Source organism: Mus musculus, chromosome 15 (genome assembly GCF_000001635.26).
Source record: "Mus musculus strain C57BL/6J chromosome 15, GRCm38.p6 C57BL/6J".
NCBI classification, from domain to species: domain Eukaryota; kingdom Metazoa; phylum Chordata; class Mammalia; order Rodentia; family Muridae; genus Mus; species Mus musculus.
In genome coordinates, this window is record NC_000081.6 from 57,217,387 (window position 1) to 57,239,637 (window position 22,251).

Below are 22,251 nucleotides of genomic sequence, written 5' to 3' on the forward strand. Positions count from 1 at the left end.
ATGAATGTATAGATCTACTCTTTTAATTTTTGTTTCCCTTATGGAAACTGATCATAATAGTCAAGGCCAAGTCATTCAGAATTCTCGTTTATAATAGGAAGCTAATTCTCTAATATACAAGCATAAATTAATAAAAGAAATGTGAACTTCTCTAAATCTGCTTGCCAAATACTCAAGGGAGAGAGAAAGGAAAAGGAACTTCAAAACTATAATGATGCTACCTCCTGAAAGCTGAGCACCGTTTTTTGATTAAAAGATCTGCCATTTCTTGTGAAAATTATGCTAGATTGGCAAGAAAGCAATCTGAGTTGATATTTATGTAAGCACATTAATATGCATATGCACTATTATGAAAAAACGCCAACTTTAGATGGTAATTATGTTTGTCATAAAGAAAGGCTATCATTGGGAACAGAATTAGTGGAAAGTTAGAGAAACCAGAAATTACCAAGAGCACGATTATTCATGATAAAAAAAAGTCTTAGTTGAAACAAAAGTAAAACAAGTATTTGTGAAATATAAAACTAACTAAAGAGACTAAAAGTTGTATCTGATCTAATTTCTAGATTTAAAAAAATGTTCTCAATTATCCCAGAATAATGCAGGAATAAAATAGCCTGAAACTTCAAAGCCATTTGGTATATGTTAGACTCACTGTCTTAAACATAACATCCCAGCAGATCATTTCAAAACCTGTTAAAAAACCTTAGACATCCTAATGCAGAGACTACAGGGACAATCAAGAGGTGAGCCCAATATGTACATTTGCACTTCTCTAAGATAATTCTTTCAGTGTTGATGCAGAAAAACAGATCCTAAGAACAGGAAAGAGATTTGTGAGATATGTATATACGTGTGTGTGTGTGTGTGTGTGTGTGTGTGTGTGTGTGTGTATTATTTGAAGATCAAAGCAGAACAAGTACAGGAAGACTGCCAAACAGGACAACATCTCCCTTTGCTTTATTATCAGTTTCTGTTCTTTGTATGATAAGGCTCTTGGAGTTCCAGAAGCCATGGACTCTCATGAGGCTCTTAGACAAGTAGAGATTCTGAGGTATTACAGTGCTGGGAGAAAGGGTATTTTGATCCATCTCAATTCTAGTTAAAGATTGTGGCATTCAAGCTAGACTCTGCCCCCCCCCCCACATCCTATAGCACTGGATGGTGGAAGATTTGCTCAGGCTCTGAGAATCATGAGAGTTTCCATTTGCCACAGCTGCCTAAGAAGGCAGTGCTGTAACAGAGATGTTTTGTAACCACTGAACATTGGCAGATCATTTTTTTCCACAGCTAAAAAAATTAAAATGTTGTGCCAATTAGGTAATGAGATGATAAAACCATGCCTTCATGTTAAACCCTGACATGAAGGAAGGAATAAAGGAGTTGACAAAGTTTGTGGTCACCTATCTCTGTATATCCGTTGAAGAGTTGCTTTCATGAGTCCAGCAGCTGGGCTAAAGGTCACACCAACCCTGCTGTTATATAATGTCAAAATAAATTGGATTGGTTCAAAAGCAAAGAAACATTACAAAATAACATTTCCTCAGTTCTGGGCTCTAGGGAATCTATGTCACGTGATAGTACAGCCAGGTGGTGGTGCCAGATACCACTCTAAACAGAGACACATGAACTCAAACTCTTAAGATTGCCCTGTAGAAAGAACCTAGGCAAAGCAATGATGAAGACCAAGTCCCTACTTTGAGCTCTCACTATAATCTTCAAGGGTTTGCATAGGAAAGGATCAGAGGAAGTCTTGGGGACTAGCAAACCCTTGCTCTTCCTAAGGGCTTTGATTTGCTATGTACCAGACAATGGAGCAACTTGTGGCACAGGAAATTATGAAAATTAATAGAGCAATTAAATATAACTTGTAGAGGCTCAGTGTGCTCCATGTAACTGTAAAAGAAATGTCAACCAGAGATTAATAGAAGAGAGGAATGTGACAAAGAGAATACACCCAAACTCAGTCAGCCCTGGTTTATTAGTGACAGTACTCATTCACAAAGAGACACTCTCTGAGAAACAAATGGAGAAAGAAATTCTAAGCTACAAGTGCCAGGCTGGACAGCAATCAAATTCGACTCCCTAAGCAGTAAAGCAGTTGATTAGCCACCAAAGGATTCATGCTAAAAGATAAAAATCTCACCCAGGCAGGAGATGTGACTCCATTTGGTCAGTCAGTGGCTTTTCTCTTCTCAGTGCTAACCCAGGAAACACACAGAAACCCACTTTGAAAACAAAGGACAGATTATGCTCTTGCTTTTTCTAGGGTGTAATGAGCTCTCGAGCATGAGGACAGAGTAAAAGTCCCAGAACTAAGGAGCACTGGTTACTATGTATAGTCCTGTAACTCCAGCACTTAGGCGTAAAATAGATTTGTGACATTTGCTGCCAGGAAGCCATCACCTCTAGGTTCAGCAGGAGACTCTGGCTCAAAGAAATAAGGCAGAGAGTGATACTGAAGGAAATCGCAATCCCTCCTCTAGTCTCTGCATGTGCAAAGACTACATGCATTGACACATCACATGCATACATACTACACACATAAACAAACTTCAAAAAATTATAAAACTAAAGCTAATATTTCCATAAACACTTCTAGACTCCCAAAACATTTAAAAAGTCAGAGCTGTAAGAGTTAAAATTGTAAGAGTCTTAAAAGAAACCATGAGGGAATATTCATGAAATATTCATTAATCACTTATTGGATCTGATCCTGAAAACTGGTACCAAACCACAGATAAATGACACTTCTTAACAATGTATAACTTTTGTGTATTAAACAGTACTGTAAACAAAATACAACTTGCAGACAGAGAGAAAGCATTATAAACGATATCTGCAAAGAGATTTCAGATGGGCAGCAGAGACTCAAAGACATTAGCTTATCTATAGAGAGAACCAGGAAGTCTTTGTGCTCACAAATAAGCATAGTAGAAATCAGCAATGTTAGGCACTCGGGTTTGCCTCTTCAACTAAAGACCTGTGTATATACATTTTCCACCCAGAAGGCTGGAAATGGATGTTGTTAATAGCCTGCTGATCTGTGCTATCTATCGGGCCAAGCCACACCTGATTCTCCCAGACCAGCAGTTCTCAATTTATGAATCATGACTCTTTGGGGAATCTAATGATCCCTTCACAGCGGTAGTCTAAAACCATCAGAAAACACAGATATTTGCAGTATGGTTAAAATAGTACCAAAATTACAGTTACGAGTAACAACAAAAATTATTTTATGGTTGGGATCACTGCTTGGGGAATTGTATTAAAGGGTCACAGCACTAGGAAGGTAGAGAACCACTATCCCAAAAGATTATGTTTATCCAAGACACTTCCTCCCTAGAACTTTATCTTAAGCATTGTTTCTCAGTCAATTGAATTTGTACTTAGAGGAGATGTCACAGGTACTTTATAGCCTGATGGTATCTGTTCTGTTTGTATAACCAAAACCTTACCAGATCCTAGGTTCTTAAGCTATAGACCCCATCGTTGTGATAGAGGTCTCATGTACTTTGTAGAAGAGTTTGAATGTAGTCACATCGTAAGCTTTCTTGTACATGTATTTGAACCAACGTTGGCTAGCTTTTGAGGCAGCTTTAGATTGTATTGTTTTTTGTGGTTTACACTTTAATTGATGGCTATTCTTAAATTTATTATTATAATTATTAGGTATTTTCTTCATTTACATTTCCAATGCTATCCCAAAAGTCCCCCATACCCTCACCCCACAACTCCCCTACCCACCCACTCCCACTTCTTGGCCCTGGCGTTCCCCTGTACTGAGGCATATAAAGTTTGCACGACCAATGGGCCTCTCTTTCCACTGATGGCCGACTAGGCCATCTTCTGCTACATATACAGCTAGAGACATGAGCTCCAGGGAGTACTGGTTAGTTCATATTGTTGTTCTACCTATAGGGTTGCAGATCCCTTTAGCTCCTTGGGTACTTTCTCTAGCTCCTCCATTGGGGGCACTGTGACCCATCCAATAGCTGACTGTGAGCATCCACTTCTGTGTTTGCCAGGCCCTGGCATAGCCTCACAAGAGACAGCTACATCAGGGTCCTTTCAGCAAAATCTTGCTAGTGTGTATGCAATGGTGTCAGAGTTTGGAGGCTGATTATGGGATGGATCCCCGAGTATGGCAATCTCTATTTTTAAATTTTAATCATATTTTCTCCTTTAGACATACAGCCTAACTGCTTAATGTAAAAGTTAAAAATCACTAGTTTGATGAATAAACTATAAACTTTTCTGTAACAATGCATTGACCTTCTGCAATTCACTTGTATATGGTGTTTTCATTTTTCATCAGCTCAAAACTTTTTGATTTTTGATTATTTATTGAACTTATAATTAATTACTATAAAGTATAAATCCTACATATTTAGACATTTTCCAAATCTTTGTACCTTTTTAGTTTTCTTTTTACTTATAGCTTACTTATGTACTAGAAGAGAAAATTTTTAAGTACTCATTATTAGCATATTATAAGAATAGAAGCATGTGACATAATAATATTACATACAATGTTGAATCTTCCATGAGCAGTAAAAATATTGTGTCAGCTCAAGCCTTGTGACAAAGATGTTTATTTTATTTATGGACTTACTAATTTTCTACTATTTATAACTTGTTAAAACTGAAAGTTTCAAATATTCCCAAGTAATGTAGATTTCTTTAATTTTCCCCCATTTTTTAGTTCTAATAGTATTTGTGTTTTGTATTTTGAGGTAATTTCCTTAAGTACATGGTTGCTCATAAAAACTAATCAGTTTTCATTATATTAACATTGTTTTTTCTGTTTCTGAAAATAACCTCTGCTTGAAAGTCTGTTTTTATGATGGTGATAATACCACCTCAATTCTTTCAAAAAGTTGAAATGTGCTGACCTTATCTTTTTCTTGTTCCCCTAACTTCTATGAATTTAAAAGACTAAAGTGAGTTTCCTGCAGACAGCATGCAGTTTGTTCATGAAATATACCCAGTATAACCATCGCTAGTTTGTTATTAGGATGCTTAGAATAAAAACAGGAAAACTTTTCTGAAGAAGGCCTGATCATACATGTTTTCATGTTTGCAGCCCAGTAGTGGTCTGTCACAATGAAAAAGTTCTGGCAGTATAGTTTAAAAGCAGCCATTATTGATGTACAACCAGCAAGCATGACTGAACTTGGCTAATGAACCATACTTTGCTCACTGCTGGTTTAGATCACTGACATTTAATGTTATTATTGATATGGTTGGATTAAATTCTTTGGGCTGTTTTCTGTTTATTTCATCTGTTCTTTGTTTCTGTATGCACTTTTTTTCTGCTTCTTTTGGATTGTGTACTGTTCTTTATTTCTCTTTGTCTTTTCCATCCACTCATTAGAATTCACTAATGTGTTTTCATCTTCCCTGTAGATAACCTTTGGTTTTAATACATGCATTTAGTTATAGTGACCAGCATTGAATTAATAGTCTCTTACTGTAGCTGTAGTGATCTCAAACCATATACCCCCAATTCATTCCTCTGATTCATTGCAGTAACTTTGTATCATATTTTACAGTTTTAAAAACATAGTATACATGCTTAAAATATGGATTTTCTTTTATTATTAAGTACATTTCTGTTATAATGATAGTCTGATACTTTTTGAACTAAGAAAACAACATAATCACAAATATATTTACCAATACAAACTAATGACCCTTGTTTGGTGATGGGTTGCAATTTTGCTCTTAGGAAAGATGTTTGCTGTGCTGCAGAGATGGCTCAGTAGTAAAGGGTACTTGTTATTGAGGGGACCCAGTTCCCAGCATACATGTGGTAGCTCACAACTATCCCTAACTTACAGACCCAGGGGATCTGACACTGTCCTCTAAACTCCACAGGCACCAGGCAAACATGTAGTGCACATACATACAACATGCATACATATAAAATAAATAAATCTTAAAAAATAGACATGATTGCTTTAGCCAAATATTTAGTCACTTAGGTATGATCAACTTCTACCAAAAGTGTGTTCTTCTAAAGAATCCAATTTAAATGATTTGTATGTTGTTTCAGTGATTTTCTCCAAACAAGACTATGTCTCAGTAGAAAAACCAAGGAATTGTGTTGCTCACACCCAGATCTTCCAGATGTGCATAATACAGGCTTTTCTCTAAGGGATTCCAGATGCGCAGGGTAAGGAAGGTGGCATTTAGATTGTAATCATGAAGTCTTAACATCAATTATAGCAACCACTACCAAAACATCAGTTTTAATATTACTGTTTGACATTTTCTGTGGTCTGGGCACACACAAAATGTCTTCAGAGTCTAGATATATTCACTGTATCCAGTAATCAATTGTGACATTTTAGGGCAATCTTTTCAAAACAAGGGTTTCAAAGTGCAACCAAGTTAGCAGAAACCATCATCAGCTCAGAGCTCTTGGCTGTTACCAGAATGAGAACTATTTCCTTGTGATGAAAATATTTTGTAAAAGGTGATTCATCTAGCTTTCGCCTTCTTTATGCCTTTTAGATTCACGGAGCTACATATTCTGGACCATTTACTTTCATTGTTCAGTACAGTGAAGTTGCTCCTCAACAGATGGGTCTAAGTGGAATTAGGAAACACTTCTTTATTGACAGTTGCTACAATACCTCAATTAGAAAACATGTTTAACTTATGTCTTGGGTATCCATGACTCCATGTACATCTTCACTAAGTGGTTTTCCTCTTTCTGTGTTTTGCTATGGATTCAGAACATTTAAGGGAAAGCCCTTTGGCTTCAAGTTTGTTACACGCTGGTAGGTTTGGGCATTACTAGTTCAAATTAACCCCTTGCATGTCCTTACACGATGCTGTAGACCATGGTTTCTTGAATATCTCCTGGTAGCTCACACACCAGGTTAAGGTTTTAGCAGCAGTAGCTTATCAACTGTGAGTGAATATTACAAAGAATAGTGTTAAGTAGCCAATCACTGCCCCAAACAAACAAAACACCCAAAAAGATGGAACTCAAGGCTAGAGCACACATTTTGCTTTTATATTTGCCAAAGCAGAAAAGGAATGCTACTTTTCTGATAGCTGTGGTTCTGTGTTTCGACTCTCTTCTCTGGGAATCTGTATACCATTGGCTCAGAGAGGACAGGGCAGAAATCAGAACAGGTAGGGTCTGCACTCCAATTCTTCCCTCTGTCGAATTAAGTGCCATTGTATTCCTGGCCAGAAGGGAGAAGCAGAGTTCGAGATAAGCTTTCTGAGCTGATCTTAGCTGGTTTGTATTTCTTTATTAGGGCTAGGTTTAGACACATATATTTTATTTGTGGTAAACCAAGGGTTTTATTGTTTGGGGAGAGGGTGTGAGAATATCCAAGCAGGGAGAAGTTCATTGGCTGAAGGCTAAGGCTACTGAAATGCCTCATTTGCACAGGGAAGAAGTCCAGATGTCCTGCTATGTGACTGACTATTTGTGACCACCTGGTCGGGGGGTCTCTGGGTTAGCACAGAAACAGCAAAAGAGTTAGCCCTACTCCTGCATGTCTCAGAATGAGATTCTAATATCAACTTTTGACATTTCTGGGGATCAAATATGCTCAAACCTCACTCATTCCATGCCAATGCCTCTGATGGCACAGTTCATTTACACTACAGATAGCCATGTTTATTAGCAATTTAAGGAAATGTTTTCTATACTATTTATGTCATTTAACCACTTAGTTGTGGCCACCTTCCATTTAGAAGTTGTTCAGTTCATTTGTATATATTCATGTTTCTATCAGATGCTATGCTCTTTTGTAAGGACAATGTCCTTTACAGCATCCATTCCATAGTAATGATTCCACAAACGTTTTTCAAAGCTGAAAAAGTAATTTATATTTCATTATATTTATAAACTATTCTCACTAGTTATAAAAGTCAAACCAAGATGAGGTTAGGGACCTGTCTACTAAACACTCTAAACCAGGACTGAAAAAAATTGAAATAAGACAAATATATTTCATTAACAAAATATCCCTTCTGTATGCATTACAATGAGCACCATCTAAATGTCCATCTTAACAAAAGTCATTCACAAATTTAATATAGTCTTTGACAAAATTCACAGAAATAATCCTAAAATTCTGATGGAGCCGAAATTTTCCCAAAGTAGTAACAGCCATTTCATTCAAAAGCAACATAACTAGAGATATTACACTGTCTAATATCAAAACACGAGTTATCATTATTCAAAACAGCTTGCAAGCACAAGAGCATATGCACACATCAATGGAACAGAATTTAGCCCTGCGAAATGGGTCTACTCACTGGAAACCAGCATCAAAACCATGCCACGGAGAAAAAAACAGCCAAATCAGCATAATAGTGTTGGAACACCAGATAACTGCACAGAGAAGCACGAGATTGAACATATCTTACTCATGCATAAATCAGCCCAAGTCTAAGATGAAAAGCTAAAAAACCAAACAATTACAACAGAAGAACACTTGTTGACATCTGTCTAGATTATGATTTCCTGGATACAGCTCTGAAGGTATGTGTAAGCCATGGAAGAATAGACTCATGCGATTCATCAGGCTGCTGTGGAGTCAAGGAAGTTATCAGAGCAAGCTTACAAATTCAAGAAAGAATCTCCAAACTGTACATGGAGAGGCATGGCTGCCCAGTGGTAAGAAAGGAAACAATCTTAAGAAATAGTCAAAGGACCTAAAAACATTTTTTTTTTCCAATACAGACATACAAATGGTCACAAGAAAAAAATGTTAAGCAATCATGAAGAAAAAACACAAAAACACAAAAAGGTGTTAGGGATGTAGTTTAGTACCAGGATGCTCTCCTTCTGTGGCATCCATAAAGTTCTCAGCTTATTTATGAAACCTCAAAATCAAAACAATCAAACAGCAAAAATATCACAATAAATTATTCTACTCAATTCTTCTTGGAATAGAGATTATCAGACAAAATGAGTCTTTAAAGACAAAATGGTGAGGCTGGAGGGATAGCTCAGAGGTTAAGAGCACTGACTGCTCTTCCAGAGGTCCTGAGTTCAATTCCTAGCAACCACATGGTGGCTCACAACCATCTGTAGTGGGATCTGATGCCCTCTTCTGGTGCATCTGAAGACAGCTACAGTGTTTATATACATATATATATATATATATATATATATATATATATATATATATATATTAAGTAAATAATTTTTTAAAAATATATATAAAATGGTAAGTACAGGTTAAAAATGTGAATGAGGGAGCTCTTTGCAATTTGTGAGAATGAAAATTACTAAACACATGGAAAACAGCATCAGGACCCTCAAAAGGCTAAAACTAGAACTACCCTATGATCTAAAATCCTTCTTGTGGATACATCCACAACGGTAATTAAATTAGTATCTGGAAGAGAAATATGATCTCCCAGACATGGCAACAGTATTCAAAATAGCCAGACACAGAGTGAAACTAAAAGAGATAAAAAGCAGATAAAAGAGTCAAAGCGTAGATAAAACAATAAGTTTCATGTAGACAACTGGATATAATTCAGTGTTTAAAAAGAAATAAGTCCCATCGTTTGCAACAACAGAGACAAAACATGATAGACAACATGCTTAATAAAACAAGGCAGGCTCAGAGAGACAATCTATCATCTTACGTATATGTGGGATCATTCTTATATATATAATAGAAAAGGGGACAACAGAGGGTGGCTAGCATTTACTAGAAGGAGCAGTGTGGTTGAGGAATTGTCTGACAAAAGATAAAAGACTTCAGTTAGACAGCAGGAAAGAATTTGGAAGATGATGTTGACCATTGCTAATGATCACCTGTATGTATACGTGAACATTAATTATTAAATGGCTTTTAAATATTCTCAGTGCAGAAGCAAAGTTAAACATAGGAAGTAATAGAAATATTGACTTCCTTGACATGCCCACCCCCTGGTATGTAAAACACCAGGCTCATGCATGTACTGTGTATTTATTTACTGTTTAGTCACCCCAAGATGACACGTGTTATTCTGTCATTACCAGCATGTATGAGAGAAACTCTTCTATTATTTTGCAATGCGTGAGGCAGCTTTCATAGTGGAAAGCACATTCTACTTTGGAACAGATCCAAAATGTGACAAACAAACATATTTATTTTAAATTATGTACTTTTTATATTACCGGGAAGTCTAGTTTTATTTATCTTGTAAAATAACTGTAATATTTTGTTTTGTTTTGTGTGAGTGATCTGGATAATAACACTATTGTAAGAGTGGCTGTAAAAATCACTTGTTATTATTGTACTGGGGACTATTTGTCTTTTTGTGTTGAGTACTTTTTGTTTTATAAAATGAGTTTCTTCACACTTGTGTATGTATGATATGACTGTGTGTACGTGTGTGTATGTGTATTTACACAGGTCATATAATTTTTGAAAAGCTGTTCTTTTCATGACATAATGATATTCTTGGTCTCTTCTGACTTATATTATAGTGAAGTTTGTTTTAATAAATATAGATGAATTTCTCCTAGATTGCTTTTGAACTTCATTTCCTTTGGATAAATGTACATACTTTCATTTTATGTGTGTGTACATTACTATCTGTTAGGTGTGTGTGTGTGTGTGTGTGTGTGTGTGTGTGTGTGTCCTGAAAGTCTGTGTCTTTTAATTGAAAGATTAGGACCATCCACATTTAAGGTTACTCTTGAAAGGTATGCTATGCCTTTGATTTAGTTGGTTATTCTCCTGGTTGTTTCTTTTTTGCTGTTGTTCATTTTTGACTTAGGCATGCTTGATTCCTTCCTAGTTCTTATTTGCTTCTGTAGTCCTCTGGAGAAACTGCTTTTTGTTTTTATTTCTTTTTTTTTTTTTTTTTGGACTTTGATAGCTTTACTAAAGCATACCATGAAAACATTATTTTTCTTTTTGTTCAGATTAACTAGAGTTCTAAATGCCTCTGTACTTGAATAACTATATTTTCCTAAAACTTTGGCAATTGCTTGCTGTTATTTTACTGAGTTGTTTGCTATGATTTTTTTTCCTCTTAAACTTCCTGTATGCTCTATCCATCCAACTTTTGCCTTATTACTTCCTGAACATGATAACCCACTCACAGTATCTTCAGGTTAAATATGCTTAAGATCTTTAGCTGGAGTTTGGATTTTATATCTGAGTTTTTATTTTTTAAAATTCATGTGTGTCTCATTTTCAGAATTCCTGTATCTATGTTTAATTGGTCATATATATATATATATATATATATATATATATATATATATATATATGCATATATACACATATATATGTTACACATATATATTAGTTAAGGAATATATATATTCCTTATATATATATATATTAGCTATTATATATATATATTAGCTATTATATATATATATATTAGCTAAGGAATATATATATATATATATATATATATTCCTTAGCTAATTCAGCAGTATATCCTTTGAATTAGTTAATAATTTGAACATTATTCTTGTGGATTCATTATTGAGCATGGTATTCACTTTGAAAAAATATTAAATCTATCACTACAGATTTTCTGAAATTTGGAGGGGTTGGTTCACCTTTGTCTGGGGATGATTTTATTTTTATTTTCTTGCAGACATAACATCTACAATTTTATCTTTTCTCTCTGCTGTTGATATGGGAGTGAATGTTCACAATGAAGAACTTAGGCCTTCCCCATGTGACTGTTTGTGACTGTGGCCTTAGGTAAGCATATTTATCTCCTCTGTACATGTTGAACATTTACTGGTAGTTGAGTGCACTTGGAGTGTTACTACAGAATGTGCAAACTTTTTTACAGTTCAGATACATTAACACCCCAGTGGCAAAGATTCTGTTAAATATGATAGAAGTGCCAAATTTCATTCCTAACTCACTTACATATAAAATGAGAAAACCACATTTGCTTTGCACATTTCTCTCTGTTACCTTCATGGTGATCTGTGTTATTTAGCTGTCTTTAAATTATTTTATTAATTCTCAGCACTTTTTTTTCTTTGAAAAATTGTTCATCCTTTGTTGTCCTGCCTCTTTTGCTCTCAAAGTCCTAAATTACATGATTTGATTCGTCCATCTTATCTGGAAGACTGAATCACCCATCCATGTGCATTAGTCAGGTACAACTAGTAGTCAGAGACCTCGGGGTATTTTGAACAGAAAAAAAAAATTAAAACAGGGAATGAGATGGGCCACAGAGATGGCTCAGTGGGTACAGACACATGCTGAAAAACATGATGACCTGAGTTTAATCTCAAGGATTTACATGGCACAACCATGTAAAGAACAACCCCCACAAATTGTTCTCTGACTTCTACACATATGCTGGTCCTACATGACTACTGCCCCTCCCCCTACATACAAACTAAGCACAAAGAACGGATGAATGATAGTGTTTGGATATTTACATATTACTAGAAAATAAAAGAGATTTTTATAGACTACCCCTAGATTGAAAAGATATAGCCATTAAAGAAACAAGTACAAGCTCAGGTCCACACGACAGTTGGGGTTTGGTCATCACTGACAAGGACATAACTACAGCTCACTGGATGGGAAGAAGTCTCCTAAAGTATTTTAGGCCAAAGAATTTTCCTACAGCTGGCACTAAGATTCTCAGGAGATGAGTCTGACAGTTATGGAGATGGAAACTAAGGATGACATACAGTACATTCCCAGAATAGAGTACAAGAAGGCTGTGGTTGGTGGTCAGGAAAGCACTGTCTTAAGATACTGAAGAGTTCTCAGTCTGTTTATGGTGACTTTGAAAGAGCTAAGAAGCTAACTAGAGGACAAGAGAGTCAAAAAACAGCTCTTCAGAAGGAGCAAGATACACAGGTACCTTACAAACTGTGGGAAACTGACAAGGGGGCTTTAGTTACTAGGAAACTGGTTGTGTTGACCTTGCTGAACAAGAAGAAACCAGCTGGCTGCACATAGCATTTGACGGAAGCCAAACAGCAAAGAAACTATTAGATTTATTGGGATATTTAGCTTTGGAGAAACGTCATTGCTAACCATTCAGAGGAAAGCATGATTGGGCTATAGAGACTTCTGGGAAATGATAGTGGCTTCTGAGTCTCCCAGAAGACAAGCAGGGTTATACACATGTGATATGATCACTGACATTCATCCAGGGTCATTCATTCATTCATTCATCCTTCTGGAGTCTGGCATGGAAACCTAGCTTCCAACTTGAGAAAAGGATGAAACTCTTCAGGGACAGTTCAAAAGCCCATCTTCTAACAATATCCCTCCAGTGCCCTCTACTGTCAAAACTTTAAACCATTTCAATGCCACAGAAAGGACAAGTTGGGGACTTTACATTCAATAGATAACTAAAACATTAATAAATAAATTCCTCAGGCTTAATCCCAGGTAGAGGATCAAACCAATCCCAGTCTTCACATCCTTGAATTCATCTCTTGGTAACACATTTTGAACCAAATATAGAGAAAATCAAGATCCCTTCAGGAAATGAAAGCAGCCCAGTGGTGTGGATATTAAGAATTATGAACTCTTTAAAAAAAACTGAAGAATAAGAAGAACTTAATAGTATTACCACTGCTTAGTAGGAATACCCCAAGAGGGCATTTGCTTTGAAGGCAATAAACTGTCTGAAGGCTGGGTTGGAGACTCCAAACAAGGAATGTTGTGTACAAGTGGGATCTGTGAAGCACTGACTTGGCTCCTAAGGCCTGGAACCTCCACGTGAAATCTCTGTGTGAAATCTCCATGCAAGAGCCTGCTAGCGATCTGGCTCTGAATATCCAGCACTGGAAACACTGAATGATCAGACTCCACATACTGTTGCGATGATCTTTCCTTTGCCTTTTCTCCACTTTCTGAACCCAACTGGCTCAGGTTCCATACATTCCCTACCTCGCTACTATCCCTTTCTCCCTGAGAAGCTAAACATTACCTCTCCATTCCTTATTTGTTTTCAGCTTAATTTCATACAGTTTTCCTAGTTTTTATTAGAACTGTTTAAGTACCATTTTTGCAATAGATTTCTCAAGCATCTGACCTTTTCTGTACTTCTAAGAATAGCAATGGAAGTATTAATTTATTAACCTTCATTTTTACAGAAGCCTATGACATATAAAAATAATGGTTGTGTGTCTCTCTTGATTGCTGCTGTAATTTTGTTGCCTAATTTACCTAGAACTCTTGAACATAATATAGTAGTCTTCCAGAGCTTAAGTACTGAAACAAACTAATTCTTTTTCAAATGTGTAAATTCTTCTCACAGGGATCATTTACTGCCGTTAGTGTCTGTGTAGACGTAATGCTCTTATTTTCATTGTCAGCTGGATTTATTCTATGATGAACAGTGACTCAAATTGTTGTCACATTCCATATTTATGGGCAGGACAATGACTCAAACATCATATGTGATTATTTTGGAGATCTCTAAGTCTCATGAAAAATAAGGTCTAAACAACACATGTTACAACCACAGTGTTGTACTAATAAGATAACTCAGGAAGTCTAAGTGCTTGCCATCAAGACTGACAACCCAAGTTCAATGTTCAGGACCCGCAAAGGAGAAAGGGAGAACAAACTTCCAGAAGTTTTCTTCTGATGACCACATATGGACTATGGCATGTGGAAGCACACACATATATATATGGACACACACACACAATTAAAGTGAATGTAACACGTATAATTGTTATGTTATATGAAGAAGATTAAATATGTATTTTAATAAGGAATAAGTCAGAAAGTAGTCTCAAAGGATTCTACAGAAAAATAAAGACTTGTAAAAAAAAAGTAACTAGAGTCTACAAGAATAAGCTTTCATACGATAAAAGGGCAAATTTCAGGTTTTGATTGAAAATCAGAATTAGAGCAAGCAGAAGAATTGATGATAGAAAGCCTGATAATCAGATAAATACTAGAAAATAAATATCTAAAGTTAAGTGCTATCAAGATACAGGGAAAAATGTGGTACATACATACTTTAGTTGCATAATGTTTGTTTAAACATTGTGACTGGACTCATGCTCCGATTTTGAAACATTCCAAGGTAGGCTAAGCAAGTCTCATTTTCTGTATGTATCATGGGGTGTAGAAAGATGTATGAAATTCATCCGATATGATGAGCTGGCTTTGTAAAGAAAGACTTGAAAGGGCAAGCAAGGGAGTTTGGAGACCTTGTCTCCGACACACAGACTGTTTCATACACATTTCAACCAAGAAACTATTGTATTACTCACAATTTACTAAGAATAAGGCTGTATAGTGGCATTCTAATACAGCATTTGATGATAAGTAGCTTTAATTTTTTAAAATTTCATTTAATTTTTAATTTATGGAAGACAAAATTTTGTCATGTAATTAGATTCTGTACACTAAAGAAGTAAATTTGTATATTCAGTTGTTTTTCCATTCTCCCCCTTTTATTGAAAATAGATTCTTTCCCCATATCCTGATTACAGTTTCCCCTCCCTCTACTTCTCTCAGATCTTTCCCATCTCCATTCCCATCCAGATCTACTCCAGGTTCTAACTCTGAAAAGAACAGGCTTCTAAGAGATAGCAAGGATGCATAACAAAGTAAAAAATGATAAGATAAAACAAAAACCACGACATTGAAGTTGGACAAGACAAATAAACCAACAGAAGGAAAATGGTCCAAAAGAAGGCACAAGAATCATATATTCACACACTCAGGAGTTCCATAAAAATACTAAGCTGAAAGCTATAATATATACAAAAAGGAACCTGATGGAGAGTCTGGCAGGTCTTGTGTCTGCTGAATCACTCTCTATGAGTTCATATTAGCTTTGCTCAGCTGGCTTAGGGGTACTGGCTCTTCTGATGTCTTTCACGCCCTCTGGCTCTTACACTCTTTCTGCTTCCTCTTTCACAGGGGTTCCCTAATCTCTGGGGGGGGGGAGGAGATTAACTAGGGACATTCATTTCAGTATGTGCATTCTAAGATGTACCTCTCTGTCCTCCTCTGGTGTGATGTGATCTGTGTGTGTGTGTGTGTGTGTGTGTGTGTGTGTGTGTGTGTGTGTGTGTAACTTTTCCTCTGGTGTGATGTGATCTCTCTCTCTCTCTCTCTCTCTCTCTCTCTCTCTCTCTCTCTCTCTCTCTCTGTGTGTGTGTGTGTGTGTGTGTGTGTGTGTGTGTGTGTGTGTGTGTGTGTAAGTAACTTTTGGCTGTAGGTCTTTATTTGTTCCCATCTATGCAAGAGGAAGCTTCTCTGATGATGGCAAAATAAGGCACTGATCTATAAAAATGCCAGAATACCATTAGGAGATATTTTGTCACTGCTATTTTTAAGACCACTAGTATTTAGTTTTATACTATGTCTCTGTGTTATATGATGTCTGATTCTTTGTTACCTAAGCAGTGTCAGGAATAGATTCAATTTCATATAGTGGCCCTTTAGTCAAATCAGGTGATGGTTGGATATGCTCCCAAACTTTATATCACCATTGCCCTAGCATATTTTACAAGCAGACATCATTATAGATCAAAGGGTTTATGTCTGGGTTGGGCTTATGTATCTTTCATGGTAGCCTATAGAGTATCTTTTCTTAAAAAAACACTAAAATGCCAGGGTAAGCCTTCTATGCAGGTACCAGTTTGCTCTCCACATGTTCAATGAGTTATGCATGTATTGCCATCACCAATGGGAGCTTGCTGTCAATTTATGCAATCTATTACATTGGGAATATTGTGGAATGTTTGTGGATTTCTATGGCAAACCAACAAGTCAATTTGACATAAATCAGTCCTGGTACTGGAAGCTTCATTTGGTGACAGGTGATGGCCAGATGGGACTCCACCTCCCTCACTATTTGGAGCCTTCATCAGATAGTCTTTGTATATTTAAGGAAGGTCCCACTGTACTAGGTTTCTATATTATTTCCCAAATAACCCTCAACTCCTTCCATGGATATTTTATTCCCTTTACTACTCTACCCTTCCTCTTCCAACCAGATCATCCAGTCCCTGTCTTCCTGCCCCCCTTTTTTTTCTTTTTTCTTTTCCTTTTTTTAATTGGATATTTTCTTTGTTTACATTTCAAATGCTATCCCAAAAGTACCCTATACCCTGCGGCCCGCCATGCTCCCCTACCCACTCACTCCCACTTCTTGGCCCTGGCATTCCCCTGTACTGAGGCATATAAAGTTTGCAGACCAAGGGGCCTCTCTTCCCAATGATGGCCAACTAGGCCATCTTCTGCTACATATGCAGCTAGAGACATGAGTTCTGGGGGTACTGGTTAGTTCATATTGTTGTTCCGCCTATAGGGTTGCAGACCCCTTCAGCTCTTGAGTACTGTCTAGCTCCTACATTGGGGGCCCTGTGTTCCATCCTATAAATGACTGTGAGCATCCACTTCTGTATTTTCCAGGCACTGGCAGAGCCTCAGACAAGACAGCTATATCAGGATCCTTTCAGCAAAATCTTGCTGGCATATGCAATAGTGGCTGCGTTTGGTAGCTGATTATGGGATGGACCCCTGGTTGGGGTTGTCTCTGGATGGTCAATCCTTTCGTCTTAGTTCTAAACTTTGTCTCTGCAACTCCTTCCAAGGATATTTTATTCTCTATTCTAGGGAGGAATGAAGTATTCACCCATTGGTCTTCCTTCTTGATTTTCTTGTGTTTTAAAAGTTGTGTCTTGGGTATTCTATGTTTCTGGGCTAATATCCAATATCAGTGAGTGCAGAGCAAGTGACTTCTTTTGTGATTGGGTTACCTCGCTCAGGAAGATATCCTCCAGATACATTGATTTGCCCAAGAATTTCATAAATTCATAGTTTTTAATAGCTGAGTAGTACTCCATTGTGTAAATTACCACATTTTTGTATCCATTCCTCTGTTGAGGGATATCTGGGTTCTTTCCAGCTTCTGGCTCTTATAAATAGGGCTGCTGTGAACATAGTAGAGCATGTATCTTTATTACCAGTTGGAAAAATTTCTGGGTATATGCCCAGGAGAGATATGGCTGGATCTACCGGTAGTACTATGTCAAGTTTTCTGAGGAATAGCTAGAATAATTTCCAAAGTGGTTGTACAATCTTGCAATTCCACCAGCAATGGAGGAGTGTTTCTCTTTCTCCACCTCCTGGCCAGCATCTGCTGTCAGCTGAATTTTTTATCCTAGCCATTCTGACTGGTGTGAGGTGGAATCTCAGGGTTGTTTTGATTTGAATTTCCCTGATGATTAAGGATGTTGAACATATTTATATTTTCAAGTGCTTCACAGCACTTTGGAATTCCTTGGTTAAGAATTCTTTGTTTAGCTCTGTACCCCATTTTAATGGCGTTATTTGAGTTTCTGGAATTCAGGTTCTTGAACTCTTTGCATATATTGGATATTAGTCCCCTATCAGATGTAGGATTGGTAAAAATTGTTTCCCAATGTGTTGGTAGCCTTTTTTCTCTTATTGACAGTATCTTTTGCCCTACAAAAGCTTTGCAATTTTATGAGGTCCCATTTGTCAATTCTTGATCTTACAGCACAAACCATTGCTGTTCTGTTTAGGAATTTTTCCCTTGTGCCCATATCTTCGAGGCTTTTCCACATTTTCGCCTCTATAAGTTTCAGTGTCTCTGCTTTTATGTAGATGTATTTGATCCACTTAGACTTGAGTTTTGTACAAGGAGATAAGAATGGATCAATTCACATTCTTCTACGTGATAACTGACAGTTGTGCCAGCACCATTTGTTGAAAACGCTGTCTTTTTTTTCCACTGGATGGTTTTAGCTCCCTTGTCAAAGATCAGGTGACCATTGGTGTGTGGGTTCATTTCTGGGTCTTCAATTCTACTCCATTGATCTACCTGTTTGTCACTGTACCAGTACCATGCAGTTTTTAATCAGAATTGCTCGGTAGTACAGCTTGAGGTCAGACATGGTGATTCCACCAGAGGTTCTTTTATCCTTGAGAAGAGTTTTTGCTATCCTAGGTTTTTTTGTTATTCCAGATGAATTTGCAAATTGCCCTTTCTAAATCAGTGAAGAATTGAGGTGGAATTTTGATGGGGATTGCATTGAATCTGTAGATTGCTTTCAGCAGGATAGCAATTTTTACTATATTAATGCTGCCAATCCATGAGCATGGGAGATCTTTCCATCTTCTGAGATCTCCTTTAATTTCTTTCTTCAGAGACTTGAAGTTCTTGTCATACAGATCTTTCACTTCCTTAGTTAGAGTCACACCAAGATATTTTATATTATTTGTGACTATTGGGAAGGGTGTTGTTTCCCTAATTTCTTTCTCAGCTTGTTTATCCTTTGTGTAGAGAAAAGTCATTGACTTGAGTTATGTTTATATCCAGCTACTTCATTGAAGCTGTTTATCAGGTTAGGAGTTCTTTTGTGGAATTTTTAGGGTCACTTATATATACTATCATATCATCTGCAAAAAGTAATATTTTGGCTTCTTCCTTTCCAATTTGTATCCCGTTGATCTCCTTTTGTTGTCAAATTGCTCTGGCTAGGACTTCAAGTACTATATTGAATAGGTAGGGAGAAAGTGGGCAGGCTTGTCTAGTCCCTGATTTTAGTGAGATTGCTTCCAGCTTCTCTCTATTTACTTTGATGTTGGCTACTGGTTTGCTGTATATTGCTTTTATTATGTTTAGGTATGGGCCTTGAATTCCTGATCTTTCCAAGACTTTTATCATGGATGGGTGTTGGATTTTGTCAAATGCTTTATCAGCATCTAACTAGATGATCATGTGATTTTTGTCTTTGAGTTTTTTTATATAGTGGATTATGTTGATGGATTTCTGTATATTAAACCATCCCTGCATCCCTGGGATGAAGCCTACTTGTTCAGGATGGATGATTGCTTTAATGTGTTCTTGGATTCGGTTTGAGAGGATTTTATTGAGTATTTTTGCATCAACATTCATAAGGGAAATTGGTCTGAAGTTCTCTTTCTTTGTTGGATCTTTGTGTGGTTTAGGTATCAGAATAATTGTGGCTTCATAGAATGAATTGGGTAGAGTACCTTATGTTTCTATTTTGTGGAATGGTTTGAGTAGAGTTGGAATTAGGTCTTCTTTGAAGGTCTGATAGAACTCTGTATTGGGCTTTATTTTGGTTGGGAGACTATTGATTACTGCTTCTATTTCTTTTGGGGAAATAGGATTGTTAAGATCGTTAATCTGATCCTGATTTAACTTTGATACCTGGTATCTGTCTAGGAAGTTGTCCATTTCATCCCGGTTTTCCAGTCTTGTTGAAGATAGCCTTTTGTACTAGGATCTGATGATGTTTTGGATTTCCTCAGGAACTCTTGTTATGTCTCCTTTTTCATTTTTGATTTTGTTAATTGTGATACTGTCCCTGTGCTCTCTTGTCAGTCTAGCCAAGGGTTTAACTATCTTATTGATTTTCTCAAAGAACCAGCTCCTGATTTGGTTGATTCCTTGTAGTTCTTTTTGTTTCCACTTGGTTGATTTTAGCCCTAAGTTTGATTATTTCCTGCCATCTACTCCTCTTGGGTGAATTTGCTTCCTTTCATTCTAGAGCTTCTAGGTGTGCTGTCAGACTGTTAGTGTATCTCTCTCTAGTTTCTTTTTGGAGGCACTCAGAGTTATGAGTTTTCCTCTTAGGACTGCCTTCATTGTGTCCCATAAGTTTGGATATGTTGTGGCTTCATTTTCATTAAACTCTAAAAAGTCTTTAATTTCTTTCCTTATTTCTTCCTTGACCAAGGAATCATTGAGAAGAGTGTTTCTCAGTTTCTATTTGAATGTTGGCTTTCTATTATTTACATTGTTATTGAAGATCAGCCTTTCTCCGTGATGATCTGATAGGATGCATGGGATAATTTCATTATTTTTGTATCTGTTGAGGCCTGTTTTGTGACCAATTATATGGTCAATTTTGGAGGAGGTACCATGAGGTGATGAGAAGAAGGTATATACTTTTGTTTTAGAATAAAATGTTCTGTAGATATCTGTTAAATCCATTTGTTTCATAACTTCTGTTAGTGTTCATGTGTCTTTGTTTATTTTCTGTTTCCAGGATCTGTCCATTGGTGAAGGTGGAGTGTTTAAGTCTCCCACTATTATTGTGTGAGGTGCAATGTGTGCTTTGAGCTTTACTAAAGTTTCTTTAATGAATGTGGCTGCCCTTGCATTTTGAGCATAGATATTTAGAATTGAGATATCATCTTGGTAGTTTTTACCTTTGATGAGAAGGAGCACCCTCCTCTTTTTTTTTTTTTTTTTTTTTTGGTTTTTGTTTTTTGTTTTTTGTTTTTTTTATAACTTTGGTTTAAAAGTGGATTTTATTCGATAATAGAATGGCTACTCCAGCTTGTTTCCAGATCATTTGCTTGGAAAATTGTTTTCCAGCCTTTCATTCTGAGGTAGTGGCTATCTTTATTCCTGAGGTGGGTTTCCTGTAAGCACCAAAATGTTGGGTCCTGTTTGTGTAACCAGTCTGTTAGTCTATTCTTCCTGGCCAGTTGAGCGCGCGCAACACACAGTTCTCTTCTCAGACATATAGATGCCGTCCAAAAACTTCCTGATATCCTTGTTTTTAACTGCTGTGGCTTGCTGAATCAGGGCAGCTGAATTTGAAACAAGTTCAATATCATTTCCTTCAAGGATTAATTCATCCTTCTGGGTTTGAGAGACAAAAAAATATGGAACACTTCACGAATTTGCATGTCATCCTTGCGCAGGGGCCATGCTAATCTTCTCTGTATCATTCCAATTTTAGTATATGTGCTGCCGAAGCGAGCACTGGAGTAATTCTAATAGGCCTGCCTTTATATGTTACTTGACCTTTTTCCCTTACTGCTTTTAGTATTCTATCTTTATTTAGTGCATTTGTTGTTCTGATTATTATGTGTTGGGAGAAATTTCTTTTCTGTTCCAGTCTATTTGGAGTTCTGTAGGCTTCTTGTATGTTCATGGGCATCTCTTTCTTTAGGTATGGGAAGTTTTCTTCTATAATTTTGTTGAAGATATTTGCTGGTCCTTTAAGTTGAAAATCTTCATTCTCATCTACTCCTATTATCCTTAGGTTTGGTCTTCTCATTGTGTCCTGAATTTTCTGGATGTTTTGAGTTAAGATCTTTTTGCATTTTGCATTTTCTTTGATAGTTGTGTCCATGTTTCCAATGGAATCTTCTGCACCTGAGATTCTCTCTTCCATCTCTTAAATTCTGTTGCTGATGCTCACTCACATCTATGATTCCAGATTTCTTTCCTAGGGTTTCTATCTCCAGAGTTGTCTCCCTTTGGGTTTTCTTCATTGTTTCTACT

General features: G+C 36.8%; 1 non-coding gene across 1 annotated transcript; it reads right to left on the bottom strand.

The window, feature by feature from the left end:
- Positions 1-21,620: 21,620 nt before the first annotated feature.
- Positions 21,621-21,727, bottom strand: Gm26178. The gene has a single exon (XR_003951718.1). It is a non-coding gene; the product is annotated as a U6 spliceosomal RNA (small nuclear RNA).
- Between the last annotated feature and the right edge of the window lie 524 nt (positions 21,728-22,251).